The sequence below is a fragment of the Nelumbo lutea genome, chromosome 3, assembly GCF_056320005.1.
Source record: "Nelumbo lutea isolate HS-2025 chromosome 3, American lotus-T2T, whole genome shotgun sequence".
Lineage (NCBI taxonomy): Eukaryota > Viridiplantae > Streptophyta > Magnoliopsida > Proteales > Nelumbonaceae > Nelumbo > Nelumbo lutea.
Genome location: NC_142686.1, coordinates 39,559,430 through 39,580,701, shown reverse-complemented (window position 1 = coordinate 39,580,701; position 21,272 = coordinate 39,559,430). Strand labels below are relative to the sequence as shown.

The 21,272-nt window shown below is 37.1% G+C and overlaps 1 pseudogene across 1 annotated transcript; it reads right to left on the bottom strand.

The window, feature by feature from the left end:
* Positions 1-14,780: 14,780 nt before the first annotated feature.
* On the bottom strand, positions 14,781-20,739 carry LOC148864387 (uncharacterized; annotated as a pseudogene). The gene is made up of 8 exons (XR_016110316.1): positions 20,600-20,739; positions 18,853-20,101; positions 18,678-18,768; positions 18,346-18,503; positions 18,188-18,239; positions 16,966-17,045; positions 16,765-16,858; positions 14,781-16,440 (listed from the first exon to the last, which is right to left on the bottom strand). The product of XR_016110316.1 is annotated as an uncharacterized LOC148864387 (transcript).
* Positions 20,740-21,272: the final 533 nt, after the last annotated feature.

Genomic DNA, 21,272 nt, shown 5'->3' with positions numbered 1-21,272 from the left:
TAGCAGGTCGCATCCACATGTCAACTAACTAATAGGTCGGGCCAAATCAGCCCTCATCAACAATAAAATATCATATTTTTTGCATAAGCCTTTTTTAAAAGTAATATCTATTTTCTTTTGAAGCACGAAAGAATGAAGTCCCGTGTTCCATGTACTATATTCAGTGTGTTAAAGTCCTATATATGTTCCTTAGTCTAGAATAAAGCCCTCTTCCCCTTTCTTTCTTCTATGCGGTGAAAACTAGTTGACGATTTTCATTGTTTGTGTTGTTCCTAAGACGAAAATATGTTTGATTATAAATTTCCATATTATTTTCTCTTAATGTGGCAGAGGAACTGAGGAAGTTCATTGGGATAGTAGACAATAGGTCGCTATCAACTTTTAATAGGGACCAATTTAGGGTTGGTTGATTGGTGTGTTAGCTGGTTTATTCTAATGTTTATGCAAAATAAAATTCAACTATCAGCACTTTGAAAAAAAAAATCAAGGAGAAGTTATTAATGGTGCATGGCACCGAAAATCAAAATAAATTAAAAAAATATATATCCTCTGAATAGGGGAAGGTAGGATTAGAGTTCCCAAACAGTTTTATCTCACTACTTTTATATTGGGCATGTGTATATGTCAAGTAAGAATAAAAATTGATTCCTGTGCTCTAATTATTGGTCATAAATCAAAATTAATCATTTGATTTGATAATTTGATGATTTGACAGAGATTTATTTCCTCATTTTGGGTGTTGTTTACTTTCCATTCTCTTTATATATGTTCCTGCCTTCACATCACCTTTCCTAGCACTAGAAAACTACGAAAATACGCCTTCTTCCACCGACTACACCCCCTCCCTTTAATCGGCGTTGTAAACCCCTACAATTCCGGTGCCGGTGTTCGATCCCCTTGTAGTTCTCGTCTCCCCAGCCTGATTCCCTATGAGACCGACCACCTTTGCTTGCAGATGACTACATCCCAAAACCTACGACATTCTCTGCCTACTCTCAGCAACTCCTAATCAATTTGCCTCCCCCGGCCCTTTATGGTGACTCTGATTTTGAACGCCGAACCTCGAAAAAAATTGTTTTTTTTTTTATTCTTTTCTCTTGGAAAACTTTGTGAATATTAATTGGATTTTATTGATCATTATAGAATAATAGAGGCTTTTAATCATAGAATAAAAAGGAAAAAATCAATTGATTTGATTTCTTCAATTTATTCAAAATATTGATGTGCCCATATTTCATTGGGCTTGCATGCCACCATGATCGCAGCATACCTGAACTCATTTAAGGTGAACCCGTGCCGGCTATTTCTAGCATCTACTGTGTGGTGTCTATAATGGAAGCTCGCATTTCCTGTTATCAGGACAGTCCAATCCAGAGACATGTCGGGATCTCAGAGGCACATGCATTAGGAGCATTTTCCATGAATAACATGTGCGTGTAAGGTCAGTGTGAGGCCTCTCTGTGAGGAGCATATCCAGTCTCTCTATAAAATACAAGTATTGTTGGATCAAAGGCATCACATCAATTGATTTGGTATTTTCTCCTAGTTATGGGTCATGTATGCGTGGTTTTTAAAACCGACCCGGTGACTGAACCGGTCAAGGGTCCAGTTACCGGGTCGAATGGTTTGATCATCCAAACTGAATGTTTGGCTCATTTAAACAAAAATAAAAATCATAAAAAATAATAATAATAATAATAAACGGTTAAATCATTCGAACAATTAACTACCCAATTCAATGATTCACTGACCAAAATCAACAATTTTGGGGGAAATCTGATTCCCAATTTTTCCAATCCAATCGTCCGGTCTGATCCAATTTTAAAAAACATGCATGCATGTACTCACTCTTATACACGTCCATATCATAATCAGCAGGAAGCACATGTCCTCCACCTTTGTTTGGAGTATGATTATTTTTCTGATTAATTGTAGAACACGTCTATATCATACACAATTCTGCATTGGGTTGGAGAGTGATTAACGCTAAAAATAATGGTTGGAGGGTCCCCCCGTCCCAATTCCCATGGATCAAAAAGGCAGAGACGATGCTGATGGTGGACTGACTCTCATTCTCCTCCCTCTCTTCACTAAAGAAAAGATTCAGTAAAATCCCTATGCCATGTGATTTATTGTACTCTCTGGATTTTTTGAAAAAAAAATCAACATAAATTTATTCTATTAAGCTATGTTTGGTTTGAAGGAAAGGTAAGAAAAGGAAGGGAAATGTAAGAAAATTCATACAAGATTTATAATGGTTTTCTTACTTTTTTTTTCCTTTTCCTACTTTTCCCTTCAAACCAAATACAGTCTTAATGGAAGTGATATGATAACAGAAAGAATTCTGACCAATCAAGACCCAACCATGAATTTTGATAAACAGCACCGGATTCACTACCAAGTCAGATGTTTTTTGGATGTCATATCTTTTCCATATCATAGTCAAATCCATTTTTATATACATAAGTATGATTCTTCCACTATCTATATTATTATGAAGTAGATGCTTATTTGTAATCATTATTTGTACACATACCTAGGCATGTAAACGGATTGAATTCAAATTAAATCAGGCTATATTCGAACTTAAAACTGATTATGAACACTAATATTTAAATTCGATTTAATATCCAACCGATATCAAATATTTCAATTTGAATTCGATTTTGACCCGTTTTACATTGATCTGGAAACCGTATTCAGTTTGTCCTTATTCAAATTCAATAGTATGTATAAAGTTTAAAGTTGGATTTTTTTTTTTCTTTTTGCTAAATAAGTTGAATCTATTGTGGGTTATATAGGTCCACTTCTGATGTGGATTCAGGTCCAGTCTGACTCGTGTCGGGCTAGGAAATTTTAGGGCCGGGCCTGGTCTAACATAGTTTGACCTGGCCCCTAATATATTATGTATTAAATATGAAATTTATTCCTGTAGTCTAACGAAGTTAAAAAACTGATGTTCAATAATATTTAAATAATATTATTATATATGTATATATAATAAATGTGCATCTAACAGATAGATGTCTTGGGTTCTGTGTGAATCATAAAAATTAAATAATATGTAAATACCATATAGTTAATATTTATGTGCACTTGTATTATGCACATGTTTTTATATTTTTCGTCGAATATATATATATATATAAAATATAAGGAAGAAGACAATGCAAAATTTTTTTAAAGAGAAAACGGAAAGAAATATGATTATTATCACATGAACAATAGAGTCCAGAGGTGATTCGCTCCACCGACACAAGGCAGAATAAAGGCAAATCTAAATGCATGTTTTCACATGAGTCAGAATCCTGGTATCCGGAAAAATCAATGATTCCAAAAAGAAATGATACCGGAAGAGTTTGATCAATCAAATGATTTGTTAGAAATTTTTATCGTATCATAAATTTTCGGTATCATAGAGGAACGCATGGCATATCATATCATCGTCAATAATAAATAAATTGCACGTTGTAGCATGCCACGTGATTGAGGGATTTGACGGTATTGATTGATTTGATCATGCACCAATAAGCAGAGTCACCCATAATCTCAAAACATGTCGTCAGATTGGAATACTTAGAGAGTTGAGTGCACATTGGACGGCATACCAAAGAAAAGACCCCACTCCCACTCCCACTCCCACACAACTCCGCAGCAGCTATATATATTATATATGAAAAGAGGCATACATCTTAGTGGTTGAAACAAAGGAAAATTGGTGAAGGAATTAAAACATGCATATTTGCCAATGCCACCTTAGTAAATTAATACAAATACCCTTTATCTATAAGAAAATAAACGTCAATTTTATTTATTTTTTAGGTTACCTAAGAATTGCATTACCACGCTCGACCCAGATATACAATCAGATCAGCTGTTAAGATTCCATGTAAAAAATAAAAATAAAAATCAGAAACAGAGGACAACGTGTTAGTACTACACTACTACTGTATAAAGGAATCAAAACAGCAAATTTTGCGATGAGGAGTCCTAAAAAAGCACCTAGAGAAGCTCCGAAAAAGCAGTCTGCAATCCACTATTAGACTACTTATTAATGCGCCCAGGAGGTTCTAAGCTTTTCGCCAATAAACATTTAGTAACAGTAATGGAGTCTCATTCCACTTCAACTGCCGCAGTCAGGGTGTCAATGGTGGACTCTATTCAAATAAAAATCAATTTGGATGAATTGGAAAGATTAATAGTACATATTAAATTGGACTGGTCCAGAGTTAATGGTCTAAAGTATTTATTGGATTGGATTGAATTGGATCTCTTCATCCATAATGGATTTATATTAAATTGGATCGGATTCAACTAATATCCAGTTTCATTGATAAAAGATAAGAATATAGGTGTCAATGGATCAGGTTAGCATTGGAACCAATTTGAACAGATTGAATGATCCAAACATTCAATTGTATTGATTCAAAATATTCCAGAGTATTATTAGATTAGATTGGACCTGATCTATTTGTAATGGACTCGTGTAGGAGCAGATCAGATTGGACCAAATTTGATCCAATTGACACCCCTGGCCGTAACATCTACATGGAAAATTGTTATATTCTTATAATCCTACGATCCCATAATTTCATTTATAAAATACCCCTAAATTATTATAATCTAATTCATAAAATACCTTCAAATTCTTATAATCCTATTTATAAAATATTCATAAATTAAAATTTTTAAATGATTGTCTCAAGGTAGGAACAATTTAAAAATTCTCCATCCCCAACAAAGAATGGGTGCCTCACCCCAGACCCACCCCACCCTTAGGGGCGGGGTAGGAACAGAATAGAGTGTCTTAGCTTACGGGCGGGGGCATGGAAAATTGCTCAGTTGGTACGTTATAACTGGGTACTCCAGCCGATATGTGGAATCTAATCCCGCTATTACCACCTACTTTCTAGAATTGTTATTGTGTTGCGTTAAATACCAAAAAAGAGAGACATGTTTTCCGGTATCGTCTTTCCCGCATTATAGTGGAACCCATGTTTTATTCATGGTTTAATTTCCCTCTTAATAATCTCGCATCATAAAAGTAATAATCAATCAGCTCTCAGCTGGTATTCTCAAAAATTCAGAGGGATTCCCATTGTTTAAATTGCTTCCAACCACGAAGGATTTGTCTAGCTATTGCCTATTGGGTTTTTTAATGACTTGGGAACAACATTGTTTTGATAATTTGGAACCACATCTTTGGATCTATATAAGACCCAAATCACTTTATATCTGACATAAATTATTTAGTCGTCCTTTTTCTTTGGGCTGATTTTCTTTAAGGCCCAAAAATCTCTGTTAGCCCTAGAATCAGTTATTAATGCAGCACACTATCAGATCGATCAATGGGCTGATTTTCTTTTAGGCCCAAAATTCTAACAGCCTCACCTCACACCAGTATTCTAACTCATCGAGAACCTCCCTCATCTCCATATATCAAATTAAACGTTGATGGAGCAAATGGTAATTCTGTTTCTAGGCTTGGTATTGTGATAAGAGATTAAGAGATCATGTTGGTGGCTTTTTGTTTGCTAGAGCCATCCCAATGGAGCGCACGGACCCTGAATATACAGAAGCCTGTGCTTTCAGAGCTGGGTCACTTATGGCCCGTGAAATAGGTGATTCTCACTTTCATCTTGAAGGGACCTTCTGAATTCTTTTGCTCATTATATCATCTCCTTCGCTCCTCGTACAGGCAACTCATTTTGTCTCTAAATTTGGTTCTTCTATCTCTAGGACTATCACTTGGTCTCACCCTCCTGATTTTTTCAGGCCTGTATTAGATGTCGATTTGATGCAATGAAATTGCCTTGTTTTGGGTTTAAAAAAAAAAAAAAAAGAGTACGGGAGCAAGAGTATGTACATCTTTGTTAACAGCCCCATAAAGATGACAAATAGTATATGAGTCAGGATTTGGAGTTGTGATCCGAGATGAATTTTGATCCCATATTACATGCAGAGGTCGTTACCTTCTTGTTTTCTTAGCTTGTAGAAGATGAAGCGATGGTCTTCAAGGAAGGAATCCTTTTCGTGCTAGGCTCAACCCATGAATTTTGATAGCTAACACCTAGTTCAACTAATAATACTCAATTTCAATCTACACAACGATGGATCAAGGTATTAGATTCTAATTTGATTTCATTTGCAGCCTAGAAGTTGTGAAATCATTTAACATTTTTTAAATTCTATTTTAGCCTTCTATGCCCTTTAACAGATGAGAGTTTTGGTCATCTACTTAGCATAGAGAGGAAAGAGTTCATCTCCCATTATCCCATCCCAACGAAAGGATGTTGAGGTGTTTTTGAAGCTGTTAAGCATAGTTTGGAGCCAAATTGGGAGCCACTCTACAAGCCTTTGCTTTTTGTTTTTGTTTTTTTTCTTTTTTTTTTTTCTTTTTTTTTTGGGAAGGGTGGGGGGGCGGCGGCAAAAACAGGCTTGGAAATGTTTGTTTATTCAGTCTGATTCTAAATTAGTTGTAGAGGCCCTATCAGGGAAGTTTTCAGTTGTCCCTTGGTTTATTTTTTTGAAGCTGTTACTATTAACTATATCCCTAGATCTGTTAATAATGTAGCACACAAATTAGCCCAATAGGATAAGTTTTCTGTAGACCAAGATCCCTGGTGGTACCCTCTTGGCTGGAACTATACTTCTATGATTGCTTCTGTTTAATACTATCATTCAAAAAAAAAACCATAAAATGCTTCCAGCAAGTTCATCCATTCTCTTAAAAAAACAACAAAAAAGGAAATTTGACTACAGAGTTTCTTCTATTTTAATAGAGGATATCAAGATGCAGAAGAGTAGACTGTAGTCCATGAACTGTATCAAAAACTCCTACCCAAGGACTTCTTATCACCTAAGCATGATGACTAACATTGGCAATGTTGATATTCTTTAAAGCAAGGGAGTTTAACATTGGCAAAACAATACAAATGTGGGAAGAAATGCTTCGTTGAAGAAGAGGATATAGAATAGATACCATATTGGAAATCGAAGAGCTTGAGGAAATTTTGCAAGATTACCCTCAAGGTTACCATGAAATTGATAAATAAGGGAGGCCAATAAATATGAATTTGTCTTCTGTTTTGTTCTTTTTGAAATTTTGAAAGAAAATAAAGGGTAAAAGAGTCAAAATGTATATTTAAATCCATTTAAAGGTCAACGGATTTTTAGAGTTAGTTGGTTATTGGGTTGTAGGGGATTACATGGGCGACCTTCATGGAGGGATTGTTCTGTTTATGAGAGGCTCTAGATGGAGGGACCCAAGTTGTTCTTAACTCAAAAAACTTAGGTCCCATTTGGTTTGCTGGAATAGGGATCTGGAATCGGAATCGGAATCAAAATGGTCCATTCCGATTCTAACTGTTTGGTTGGGTGGAACCAGCGCCCCATTCCCATTTTTGGTGGAATGGTCATTCATTCCTTCTCCCTTGGGAATGAAATCTCATTCCAACTTATTCCAATTCCCATTCTCATTCCTGTCTGAACCAAACAGACTATGAGAATAGACCACACTGATTCAAATTCTAAAGGATTTCAATTCCAATTCCAACTGCAAATCAAATGAACCCTTAAATCCCAATTGTTGGAGATATTGATTCCCTCGAAGTAACTAGCTTCTTCTCTCTTGTTAGCCATTTGTGTGATGAGAAAAATTCTCAAGTTCATAAAAAGAGACGTGGGTTCAGATTATGCTTCTCCTAGTCTGGCCCAACTAACTCTTCCCACACAACTCGGCATTCATACAACAGGAACCTGACTTGCCCAACTTGCTCATATTTCCATGTTATTTGTCAATTCGACTTGATTGATGAACGATAATGAAGACGAAATACCCATTCAGTAGGAGAGAAGAAAAGTCCTGAACAAGAAGGCTTTCTACAAAAAAGTTGCAGGGATGTATATGAAGAATCCTTCAAAATTCTTCAACGAAATAAGCTCTTCAAATAAGCAGAAGTTCATAGGAAAGGAGAACAAGCTAGGTTATAGCCCAGCCTACAAGGAACACCTACTGATGAATAGGGAATAGGGGTGCAACTTGGACTGGCCCAAGTTAGCTGCTTTTAGTTCTGGCCTTTGGGCCTAACCCATTCAAATTTTTACAAAAGCCTAACTCAGCATGCCAAATTGCACCCCTACTGATCAAGTATATTCGGGTGGCATAGCAAGGTTGTCCTTTTTCTTCTGTGGGTAAGTATATTACTATAGCATAGCTTCCTTGTTTTTGTTGCTTAGCAAAGAACCAACAACATAATGAAGGGATAGAAAATCCATCATATGGATGGCTAATTTTTACACCCATCTGATAATCTTATTCCTAATTTAAAAAACTACATTTTCAATGTTCGTTCTTATAACCAAATCTGAAACCAAAATTAGGGAGGGATATAACTGATATAGAATCCACACAAAAAGCTCCTCCCAACGTAAGTATTTACGCTCAAAGACTATACCAAATCCTCCCTCCACTGAAAATGGCACAGCTTAGGATGAGACAGGATTAGTAGGTAGTTCTTCACCAAGAACTTGTGATTCTTCAGCAAGAATCAAATGAAGTAGTTAGCGCAGCTTCAAAATTGTTTCTTCCAACAAGAAACAATATCAAAATCAAATCCTGATCAGATCCAAGAACTGAAAATCGAACATGATAGGGCAGCATGAGCAGGAAGAAAAAGAACTGAAGGCAAAATCAGTCTAACTGAGATGTGGTTCAACTAGGAATCGGTTCTGGTTCAATTAGGAATCGTATTCACTGTTTTAGAATCAAGATTCAAGGATCCTACTTGAACCAGAACTGAACCAGATATGAACCAAAAGAGAAGGGAGTGATTATACCTAATCCAGAGAAATAATATCTCCCAAAATTGGTGTTCACGCCCAAAGAAGACACCAAGATCCGCTCCTGCTGAAGATGACACAACAACTGTGGAACAGAACCAACAGATTGCATCCTACACACTGAATCATTCACAAGAATCCTTTGGAAGCAATAAGCACCGAATTGAATCAGTCTTTCAACAAAGACTGATATCAATAACTCTTTCTTGAACTTTTTCTGACAGAGAAAACGAACTAGAGTAGATGGTGGCGGCTACTGGAGGAGAGGGCTAGAGAAGAAGATGGCGAACTGCTTTTTCTTCTCTAAGGTTTCTGAGATTCTATCTCGAAACTACAGAGTGTTCTTTGAAAATCCCTGGGGTTCGAATTCTTGTAATTCGAATTAGGGTTTCCTCCAGTTGCTTAATGATTAAGAAAACTTCCCAATCATATCAAGAGTTGCCATTATCCAAATCTGTATTTGGATTAGAACTCTTCTTAATCTTATCTGCAGATTAGATAAGCTTTTGGGCTCATCCTAATCTCAGATCCGCCCCCTGTTAATGACTGATAAAATCAACCCAATTCGAAATTGACTTTAGGCCTAATAAGAATCAAGTGCTCAAAAGTCTTCCAAACTACTGCCCAGTTGGGCTTCTTTGTATGGCGTGGGACCTAAGCATTGATCTACACACCAACCACATGGGTTTCACTCAGCCTCTATTACAAGGCCTAGCCAAATTCACTGGAGAGCCTAGTGAACCCCTTGAGCCCATCACATGGACCCTATGGGCCCAACACTTACATTAAGTGGTCCCTGGGTCAAGCCATCTTATAAAAACACAGGGATTATGGGCAGGTGCAAGATTAGCCCATCGAGTATTACCCCAAATGGCCTTACACTTAACCTCTCAGCCCATAATGATCAAGCATTGCCCGACAAGAGAGGACCTCTTCCTCGACTGCAAGGAACAGTGTTGCACTCTCTACTCACATGGATCCCGGGAATTAAAACTATTTACAAATATTTTGAAACCATACTGAGGTATATATCATATATATATAAATTTTGCAAAACAAAATTCCAATAATTAAAATCAACTGCCAACAGTTTGATTTCCATCAAAGAGAGTGCATCCCCGATCATTACCTTTGTCTGACAAAAGGGCTAATCCCGTCACTATGATCACCCATTCAGATGAATTCTCATACCGTCCCAACATACCCAGGTTTTGACCCTCGCTAAGGATCTCACTGATTGGCATATTAAAGACAATCAAATCCGACACCTAGTGTAGTACCATAATCGGGTCTAGGGGTAAGGTGTAACTTTTCAGTTTTACCCATCTCTAAGGTCCAGGGCAATACTAGAAATCTTGCCCGGTTCAAGGGTTCAAGTAATCCTACACTACGTGTGCCTTGGGCCTCACCCTGGCGACTGAGACAAGCCACCCCAATAGTTGGTAGCATACCAGTGTCATCCTTAGCAGGATAAATCTCCCCATATACGGTTGTGAACATTTAAAACCAACACAAGTCTCATTAAGTGTCCAATTTTAGGGTCTTACACAGAAGTATACCATACAACATGAATCGAACATGTACTTCATTTATTTACATTAAATATCAAAAGTACATCAGAATTGATTGAACCTAAGGGCATACAAAAACTTTCCAACATTGACCCCTCCAAGGATCTCATTGACTGGCATATCAAAGACAACCCAATCTGATACCTAATGTAGTATCATAATTGAGTCTAAGGGTCAGGTGTAACAATCCAGTTTTGCCCATCTATCTCTAAAGTCCAAGGCAATAGTGGAATTTTGGTCTGATTCAAGGTTTCAAGAAAATTCACACTACATGTACCTAAGGTCTCACCCTGACAGATGAGACAAGCCACCCCAACCAACTTGGCGGCACATCAGTGTCAACCTTGACAGAATCTCCCTACATCCATCCAACGACTGTGAAGATTCTAAACTAACACGAGTCTCATATGTGTCTTGTTTAAAGGTATTATATAGAAACACACCACAATAACATGAATCAAATATGTATTTTATTTATTTATAGTAAATGTCATAATGCACATCATGTTGATTGGAGCTAAGGGCATATACTATCTAACAACTCCCACTTGCACTTAAGTTCCATCGGGTACAAGCCAGAGTCTCATACTTTCCACGTGTTTCTCAAACACTTTCTATGTTAGTGGCTTAGTCAATGGGTCTGCTACATTTTTCGCTGATGCTACCTTCTAAATTAGGATGTTCCTTCTGTCAACTATCTCCCGTAGTACATGATACTTCATCTCGATGTGCTTTGACTTCGAATGGGCTTGTGGCTCCTTAGCCTGAGCAATGGCTCCAGTGTTGCCACACAATAGTGGAATAAGCGATGTGCTAGATGGAACTATTCCTAATTCTTCAATGAACTTTTTCATCCATACGGTTTCCTTGGCAGCTTCACTTGCGGCAATGTACTCGGCTTTAGTTGTGGAATCTGCAGTGGACCCTTATTTGCTACTTTTTCAACTAACTGCACAGTACAACATCGTAAAAATGTATCTAGATGTAGACTTTCTATCATTTGGGTCAGATTGAAAATTGACATCAGTATACCCAATGATCTAAAGTGAACTACTATCGAATACTAGAAAAAACTCTTTTGTTCTTTGAAAGTATTTTAGTATGTTTTTCACAGCAGTCCAATGTTCTTGTCTTGGGTTAGATTGGAATCTACTTACCACACTCACGGCCTGAGTAATGTTTGGTCGAGTGCACAGCATGGCATATATAATGCTCTCTACGACAGAGGCAAAAGGAACTTCTTTCATGCCCTCAATCTCCTCAGGTGTCTTAGGAGACATACCCTTGGAGAGAGTGACTCCATGTGTAAGGAACATTTCATTTCTTAGAGTTCTCTATACTGTATCTTTTGACTATCTTGTCAATGTAAATAGACTGGGATAATCCTATCATCATTTTTTATCTATCTCTATAGAGTCGAAGTCCCAAGATATAAGAAGCTTCTCCAATATCTTTTATGGAGAATTGTTGTGAAAGCCATACTTCCACCTTAGTCAACATTCCTACATCATTTTCAATGAATAAAATGTCATCTACATATAGAACTAATAATGTAACCTTATCTCCACTGGTCTTCCTGTAAACACAATGCTCATTTGGATTCTACTCAAAGTCAAACTGTTTGATGGTAGAGTCAAACCAGATGTTCCAACTCCTAAAAGCTTGCTTAATTCCATATATGGATATGTTGAGTTTACATACCATGTGTTCCTGACCTGCAGCTATGAAACCTTGTGGTTGCTGCATATAGATATCTTCAGTAAAATCTCCATTCAGGAATGCAGTCTTGACATCCATTTGCTAAATCTCGTATTCATGGTATGTTGTTACAACTAACATGATCCTAATAGATTTAAGCATGGCCACGAGCAAAAAGGTTTCCTCATAATCGATTCCCTCTTTCTAAGTGTACCATTTTGCCACAAGACGAGCCTTGTAGGTCTCAACCTTACCATCGGGGCCCTTTTTCCTCTTAAACTATTATTTGATATTACACTAATTATTCACTAATTAAATATATTTTTAATATTTAATGTATTTTAATATTTATTTATTATATTTTCATTATTAATATATTTTCAATAATCATGTATTTTTGCTATAAATTTTCATAGTCATTGGAGATTAATCATCTAAAACCGGTTGACCATTAGTGAAAGCCAACTAACTCAGGTTGTATCAGTTTGGTCATTCGGTTCAAAATATTTAAACTTGAAAAAATTAATATAATTTTAAAAAATATAATAGCATTTTTGAAAATAATAAATTTAAAAATTAAATTTATGATATAAAATATTTTAGACTAACGAATATGAGAATTTTTTCACTTTTGCGTATTAAAAAATTATATTAAAAATATAATATATATATATATATATGGTCGAGTCGTTTCATTTTTTTTCAATTTACAAATGGTTAAAGTGAAACTGATCCAATCCAGTCATGTTAGAAAATTGTTGAACCAAAAATGATCAAAAATACTAAAAAATCGATCAACTTGAGTCGAGTTGGTTGAATTGGTTAGTTTCATCAATTTAATGAACAACCCTATATGAAATTAATTATTGTTATTTTTGTATTGTAAAAAATTTATTAAAAATAATATATAAAATATAAATAATTATTAATTATTTAAAAAGTAAAAAATATAAAACGATATGTGTTTCAACTGTTCAACTTCCGCTTAACAAATCTTGTGCACCACACGAGTCCCGCTAGCATGCATATATATATATATATATATATATATATATATCAATGTATCATGTGTTTTTATTGTTTAGCTTTTGCTTAACTAATCCTGTGCACCACACGGGTCCCACTAACATATACATATACATGATATAAAAAATCAACTTATAAACATAAAAGGGATATATTGTAAAATGTCAGACATGATTGGATTTGGTTGGACTGCTGCTTTCAGCCGTGAATTGAGCTACAGCTACCCTATGCCTCAACCCAAGAAAACCCTAGTTCAAACTCAACCCGTGAAAGAACTTACGTTGGATACGCGCATGTTGCCGTCCTTGACCAAAATTAGGAGGCTAAGACCGGTCGCAAATCATACTACTGCTCAGGGCATGAAATAGAGTGGGTTGATCTCACATATTCCCATATCCATATCCATATTTTAGCTATTTTAGACCCTCACAAGATCCTTATTTCAAAGCAAACCCGATTAAATACAAGTAGCATTTGGACCCGTCTCTCACATTCAAGTGTGGATTGAGCCACAACCAGATCCAGCCCATTTCATGCTCTAATTGTATCACCACCAACGGTATCATGCAAGGACCTAAACATATCAAGGGAGTGTTCTCCAATGTAATTGTTTTTCTTCTAGTATATTTCAAAAAAATAAATCAAAACCATCCGATTATTAAATGAATTGGTCCTCCAAATAATAACACATAAAGCAATAAAGCATGTTCTTGTTTGTGTACGTGTTGCTTCAAAAAAAAAAAAAAAAGGAACGTGCTCTTAAATTTCTGACATAAAGAACATGTTTTCATCTCATGATTGATATCATGTTTCATAGATTATGTACTCCAAATCTTCTTGTGTTAGAAACCATTATTTTGTTGGTTTTAAAACATGGAATGTTTTTTGAAGCAAAACCGACTTGCTTTGATTCTCAAAACAAAAGACATAATTCAATAACATGCTTCATTTTTTTTTTTTTTTTGCCATGCAGTGATTTTAAAGACAGAAAAAACCAAAAAAACATTCAAGCTGTGAAGGCCCCTAATCATACATAAACCTAGTTGCTCTTGCTGGAAAAAAATAATAATAATAATAATATCTTTTCTTTTTAACTCCAGGATCATAACACCACCGAAAAGTAAAAACGGTTCCATCAAATTAATCGCAGGCCAACCATAACAAATCATGGATTGGGCCAATCCCATGTGCTCGTCACAAACGTGCCTCTGGCCCAATCCCACAAAGCAACATTTGAAAGTGATTTGTGCAAGCACATGGGTGTGACGGGTCCAACGTTTGGAGGCACAGAATACAGAGTCTCAATCTCTTCCCTGATTGTGCGTGTTACCAAGGAACAATTGGACACTAAAATAGAAACCACTGAACATGGACTACCTTTCTAAACCAACCAGTGCACATGATAATTTTGTCCTTTAATTGGCACAAAGAATCAATGTATGGAATAGCCTAATAACCAGACCGGCTGGGCGTTTTCACCTATACATGAATTCCTGATTATGTAATCCACAATGATCTTTCGATGAAACTGTAAATGTTAAATATGAACTAACCACCAGCTTGTGATATGCTTCATTAATTTGTTTATTTTTCCTCTTGTTGAGGAGAGCTTAACAAAAAAGCAAAAAGCATGGCACATCATCATGAGAGAACTGACAACAATCCCCTTCTGAATGTGAATTACAAATATACATATACTAAAATCTGACATCAAGTAACGATCACTAGTATTCAAGATTTTCCAACAAAAAAAAATAATGATATAATCATTATGCATTTCAATTTGATTAGTGAGATAAAATGAGGAAGGACTACCTGCAGTACAGATAGGAGGAACCTGGTGATTGATTTAATCGCCTTCCAGATACAATGCGATCAACGAGAAGTTGCACAGTTTTGTCCACATCTGTATCAAATGCGGGGCTCCAGAGAGGAAAGTCCACTTGAAAATGACCCACCCACCATGAAGCTGATTCAACAGGGTAATTGCACACTTTGGAAACAAATAAGTGGATCATTCAGACCAGCCAACATATTTTGAAAGGTGAGGTCCCCACCATATTTTCAATGGATAAAACTTAACCCAACATCTCACCCCTCTCCAGTCTCCACTCACTACAAGAAAAAGATATGCGCTGAAGGCCCCACAAGCCATGGGCAACTTAATTATATGTATCTCAACTGGCCCTCACACGACCCCGGATTCTCTGTATGCAGGCAGCCATCAACTCGAAGAGAAAAAATAAATGAATTGTATAATTAAGCTGGATATCTAATATCCAGATAAACAAACGCCTGCCACTTGTTGATGCCAGGTCAGATTATAGAACCATGGGTATGTCGCCACCTTTCGTGATCTAATTTAAGATACAACTCCATATCCCGCCAAGTGGTCCATCAGAGAACCAATTCTCAAATTTCATCTACACTGCACATTCCTATATAATCATCCATATTGGTACCCAGCTGCAGCTCCGGATGCTGCTGAAATCCAGCCCCTGAGTCCACCAAACTAGCATCATATGCCATACGCCGCATGTTGAAATTTAACAAGCAGAAAACTGAACTGTGCTTTCACATACTTCGGCCAGGCAAATGAGAAGCTGACTGCATCCACTTCAACCATGGGGGCACCATGCATGTTCTAATGCCCAATGATCATCTCTAAACACCATACTGAACCTTGAATGTCAAAGACGAACTGGCAATCCATAATTATGGAATGATCTGATCCGTCCATCCCATCCTGCAGTTACAACCACCAGACCCCATGCATGAGGAGAATTGAGTGCACCATGGCAAGAGGCCTTTAGAAATTTATATAGGGATTTACACATTGTGGATGACACAGCTAGAGATCCTGACATGGGAAGCTTTTCTTCTGGCCATGTTGCACAGCCCTTGGGCAAAGCCTCTGAAAAGAACCCATGACTAAGAGAAAAACGGTCAGGAGAAGATGAAGACAATACATTATGTGAATTCTCATCCAAGAGGCAATGATGCCAGCCTCCATTTGCTTGGCTACTTCCTGCTATGTTTTCTGGTGTTTTAAGGGTTGATTGAGCTCCCAATGCAGTAGACAAAACAAAGTTACTAGATTTCATGCCACACCAAGGTATTGCAACTGACACATTGCTGGAGAAGAAACGTTCACATGACCAAATGCTCTTTACTTGGGAGGGTGCAGGTCCATCCTGACTATTGCAGTTCCAGATATAAACATTAGAATCCTCACTTGCTGATACAATATGTTTTCCACCTGATGCAAATGAAGCGGATATCTGGCTTCCGGCATTCCGAATGCCTGAGGATAGAATAGCAGATAAAACATTAAGGAAAAAGTTGAAGAAAATTAAAACTGGGTGATCACCACAGATTTCAGCTTCAACCAAGATTCCATCGTGCATCTAAGTAAAATTTGATCAGGGTTCAAATCTTGGAAACAGCCTCTCTGTATGCAGGGTTAAGGCTGCCTACATCTGTGCCTCCCCAGACCCCACATTGACGGGAGCCACATGCACTGGGCTGCCCTTTAGCTCAGTAAAATTTGAGTTGCAGAATCTAGGGTGTGAAGGCAGTAACATGGTCAATAGAGAATTTAATACAAATTAATATACTAAACACCCACCTCTATATTTGCAGATCACATCAAAGCCATCAAGAATTCGGACTTGTGAATCAGCAGAAGTGACCATTAATTTGCTTGGATCACTAGGGGAAAACTGAAGAGTGCAAGACATAACACAACAGAAAATAATTAGTTTGTTAAGATGTTTGTATGATAAAATGACAGAGTTCAATTGATACAAACAAGAAGGGGAATAACCACCTGAAAGCCAGTTATCCTCTTGCCAGGAGACTTCTTTTTACCCTGTAAACAAATTTGTTTGACTAGTTGCAAATGATTATCTGATCCATGCAAAAACATAAATGAGTTGATGTTGTAGTTGCAAATCTTCTCATTAGGGGAAAAAAGGCATATCCAGTGTCACTCCAGTTTGAAGTTAACAAAGAAAAGAAAAGAATAACTGGACTTAAATGACATGTGAGTTTCCTTTTTCTCCAATAAGCATTACAAGGTATATTTGATGGACATACAGAGTGTTGCACTTAAAAGCACAATAGGCAAAGGACAAGATTATACTCATAGTAAGAAAACCAGTTTCTTTGTAGCAATAAGAAGTTTAAACAGAACACTCCATAAAATGTTCATTAAAGAAATAGAGAAGAAAAGCATCTCCATGAACTCATCCTTACACTTTAAGTAAACCTCAAGATAATTGACCACTATCATTCCTTTTTAACTTGGGATGCTTACAAGACCTACAGCTCCCAAGAGAGGAGGCAGGTTATTCTACCCACAGCTTAACTCTCAGCCTTAGTCCCAACAACTTGGGGTTTACTACATGAATCTTGTCCAACCATTGGGCTACATCAAGATCCATGTTGATTTGAGATAAGAGTGCTTCCACCCTCTTATGATGTTACATTATACTTTGAAATTATGGAAAAACGTGAGATACTTATTTATAATTGGATTTATAATTTTCATTCTACCGTAGGAAATGCATAGAAAGTCCCCACAAAGCAAACTGATGCCCTTCATGCAGAAGTCCCCACTGTTTGGTCTTTCTGTGTTCTAATTGTTGCATTGACAGATTCCTCAGTATCTTGGTAGCTAAGGCTAGAAAATTGATTTGCTTATTGCCAGCCAGTGTGTCAGGATAAATTTTTGAAAATACATACAGGAAGAAGAATACATATATGAATCTGTCTTCACATATGCATACAAAGCCTTTACAGTTAGCATAACTACAACATTCTATGCATAACTTTGCATTTAAGAAAAAAAAAATCAGTTCAAATATATACTACACCAGAATGTTATATCTTACAAGAGCATCAAATAATGAGAATTTACCCATGCAAATATCAATGTATAAATGATTCAATTCCACTTGCAGATTGTCTGAAAATAAATCATTACAAGTATGTACATGGTTCTGCTATCAAGTTTCAAAATGGAAATTACAGCAATGGCGCAGGTGTACCTGATGCATCATAAAAACGACAATTGCCAGTCATTGAGCCAACAATTCCTCCCTGGGAAGATAAAGCGTAGACGTCGTTAAGTGATAAACCCTTGAGAATTTTGAGGCAGCATTTCAATTAAAAAGATGATGACAATAAACCAAGAAAGTTGACAAACCTGTCCATCAGGACGATAGCATACAGCAGTGACTATTTCTCTTATATCAGTCCAATCAACAACTTGACAATCAGCAATTCCCCAAATGCGGACTTTTCCATCTATTGAGCCACTAATGAAGTAATTATCATTCATGGGGTTGAACTGAACACATGTCACTGCATCAAATCATAATGAACCAAAAAAAGACAAACAAGATGTAATTATTATTAACAAAATATTGGGAAAATGTCAAGATCATGATCCAACAAATAAATCAATATTAAGTTCTTAAACCATTCCTCATTAATCAAAAGACTGTCAGAAAGAAAACAGAAGCAACAAGGACGCACCATAATTATTATGGGAGAAAACCTTGAGGCATTGGTCACATCCTACTTGCCACAGGCGAACAGTTTTATCAACAGATGATGACAGCAGAAGCTGCAGAGGTTTTAAAGACAATGAGATAAATCGTGTAACAGGATAAAAGAAGAAATCTAGTAGTTCATGGAGGTGTTCACTAACCTTATCCTTTGACCATGACAAATCCAAGACCTCACCATTATGTCCATGGAACTCGTGCAAGGGTTTTTCTGATATCCGGAATACTTTTGGAGGTAAAATGACACAAGCTGATTCTGATGTTCTCCTCAGACTCTTACGTTTAGCAATTTTTTCTTTGTCCAATACAAGGGGCTTTAGTTCAGAAGAATGATTTACAGTGAAGTATATACACGCAGGATCAATGTCCTCAATGTCGTCCACATTTGATCTCTCACACTCGATTACCTGCCAAACACGGACAATGCTGTCTTCACCAGCTGTCGCCAGAAACTGCCCATCAAAACTGAATTTCATGGTCAAGATTGAACCTTCGTGGGCCAGGATCTCTTGTCCCATATAAAGAGCAGATAATTCCTTGGATCGCTTTCTGTAAGAACGAGCCCTAACTCTCTGAACCTTTGTCTTGATAGATGGATCAGGATCACAGGGATCCAAATCACCACCTCTCCCTTGTGTGTCCACAATGCAAGCAATTGAACTTAATCTCCTTAGCCATCCTTTCTTCACTCTCTTTTTATTCCCACCGGCTTGCTAGGTTCTGCAACTTCTCTGCGCATGAAGTGATGAACCAAAGGGGAAAACCAAAAAGCCCTCTGAAATTCTTCTACAGTAACTAATCGATTTGAACCCACTTCACGAAGCCTGCTCAACATACCATCCTGGCCTAATTCATCAACAATAAACTCCGTACCATCATCCAAGTTCTTTATCCTACAAACAAAATTCTCCTCCAAGACCACATCTTCTGGCAAATCTGGAGCATCATTGGACCAACAAGAAATGGAAGACCGACTTGAAGAAAACCCATCTTCGGAATCAGAGTGTCTCAGGACGGCCCCGCTATTTTCGGTAATTCTATCCAATTCAACTTCGATTTCGTCAGTAAGGAGATGTTTAGAATCATCCCTCACAGTCCGATCTAAACTTAAACCCATCCATTTTAGGAACTTATCACGGCGCTCATGAATGCTCAATGGGTTCTTAGTCCAAACCTCGTATAGAAAGCCACCCGATGCCCAACCAAGCAGCCCGGAATTCGAGTCAATATTTTCCGGGCAATCCGAGCCGGAATCAGATAAGGGCGTTAAATCCTCCCGGGAATCAAAAAAACGATCCTCTTCCTCTTCGCTGCAACTCCCCATCATTCTTTGAGTTCAACCCATGAAAGCTTACCTTAAAAGAGTCAGCTTTTGTTACCATATGCTATGTCCTGAATCCTCCCCCCCCCCCCCCCAGAATAGAAAGGGCAAATGAAGAAAACACAATAACCAAGATCAGTCGATTATCAGCACACCATAAACTAAAAAGAAAAGAAGAGCAAAAACATTCAACACGGATCCCAATCCAAGCCCACTGAACCTAATCTCCCATGGATAAAAATAAAATAAAATAAAATAAAATCCTAATTCAGAATAAGAAAAATAATCGAAACCCTAGTTTGTAACAAATCAACAATCTCCAACACTAGTCAGTTCGCATAGATCAAATCACAGAGTGGGACCAAAAGCGTACAAGTAGATATAGAAATCAGATAACAGCATTTGAAGATACAAATAACAGAAAAAGATAATTCAAGAAGACAACTCTTACAACAAAGAACAAAATTTAGAAAGACAAAAAGACAATGAAAGAAAGAGAGAGAGAGAGAGAGAGAAAGAGTAAAAGAGATATATTAAAAAAAGGTAATTTCATTGTAGGCTTTACTCACCTGGGTTTCATGAAATATCCGTCAAACCCAAAATATCCATTCATCCATGGGGATTTCAGCTCTGCAAGACTGCAACGTTCTCTCTCTCTTCTCTCCAAGAATCAAAGAAGACTAAAAAAATAAAATAAAATATTTAAAAAACCCCCAAAATAAATATATATATGGGAGAGAAAAGCAAGAAAAAAAGCTTCGATATCCGTGAACAGACGGCCCGATAAACGAGACTTCGAGAGGAGAGGTGTTTTGTGTGTGCGTAACTGCGTACTACTGTGCTTCCTCTCCCTGCCCCCAAATCTCATCCGATTTCGATTCTCTTTCCTCTTCCTCTGAAAAACCCCCTCTCTCTCTCTCTTTCTCTCTCTCTCTTATTTTCAGTTCTCAGTTATTTACGAGTTTGCCCCTGGGTCCCCACACACGCTAATAAATAAAGACTTCAGTCGTCGTAATGGCGTAAAAACGCTGTTTGAACTTTGAACTTTGCCTTATTACCATGACATCCTCCACCCAAGTCCGCTGAATTACATTAGGATCCTTCACGTATTAAATGACCAAAATGCCCCTCATATTTACAGTTAGGAACTTGTTTTGCACGAATAGGAAAAGTGAGATGATACTTGACTTGTATGTATGTATGTATTGGACTTACGATCCCCATCTGACTGACAGACGCTAC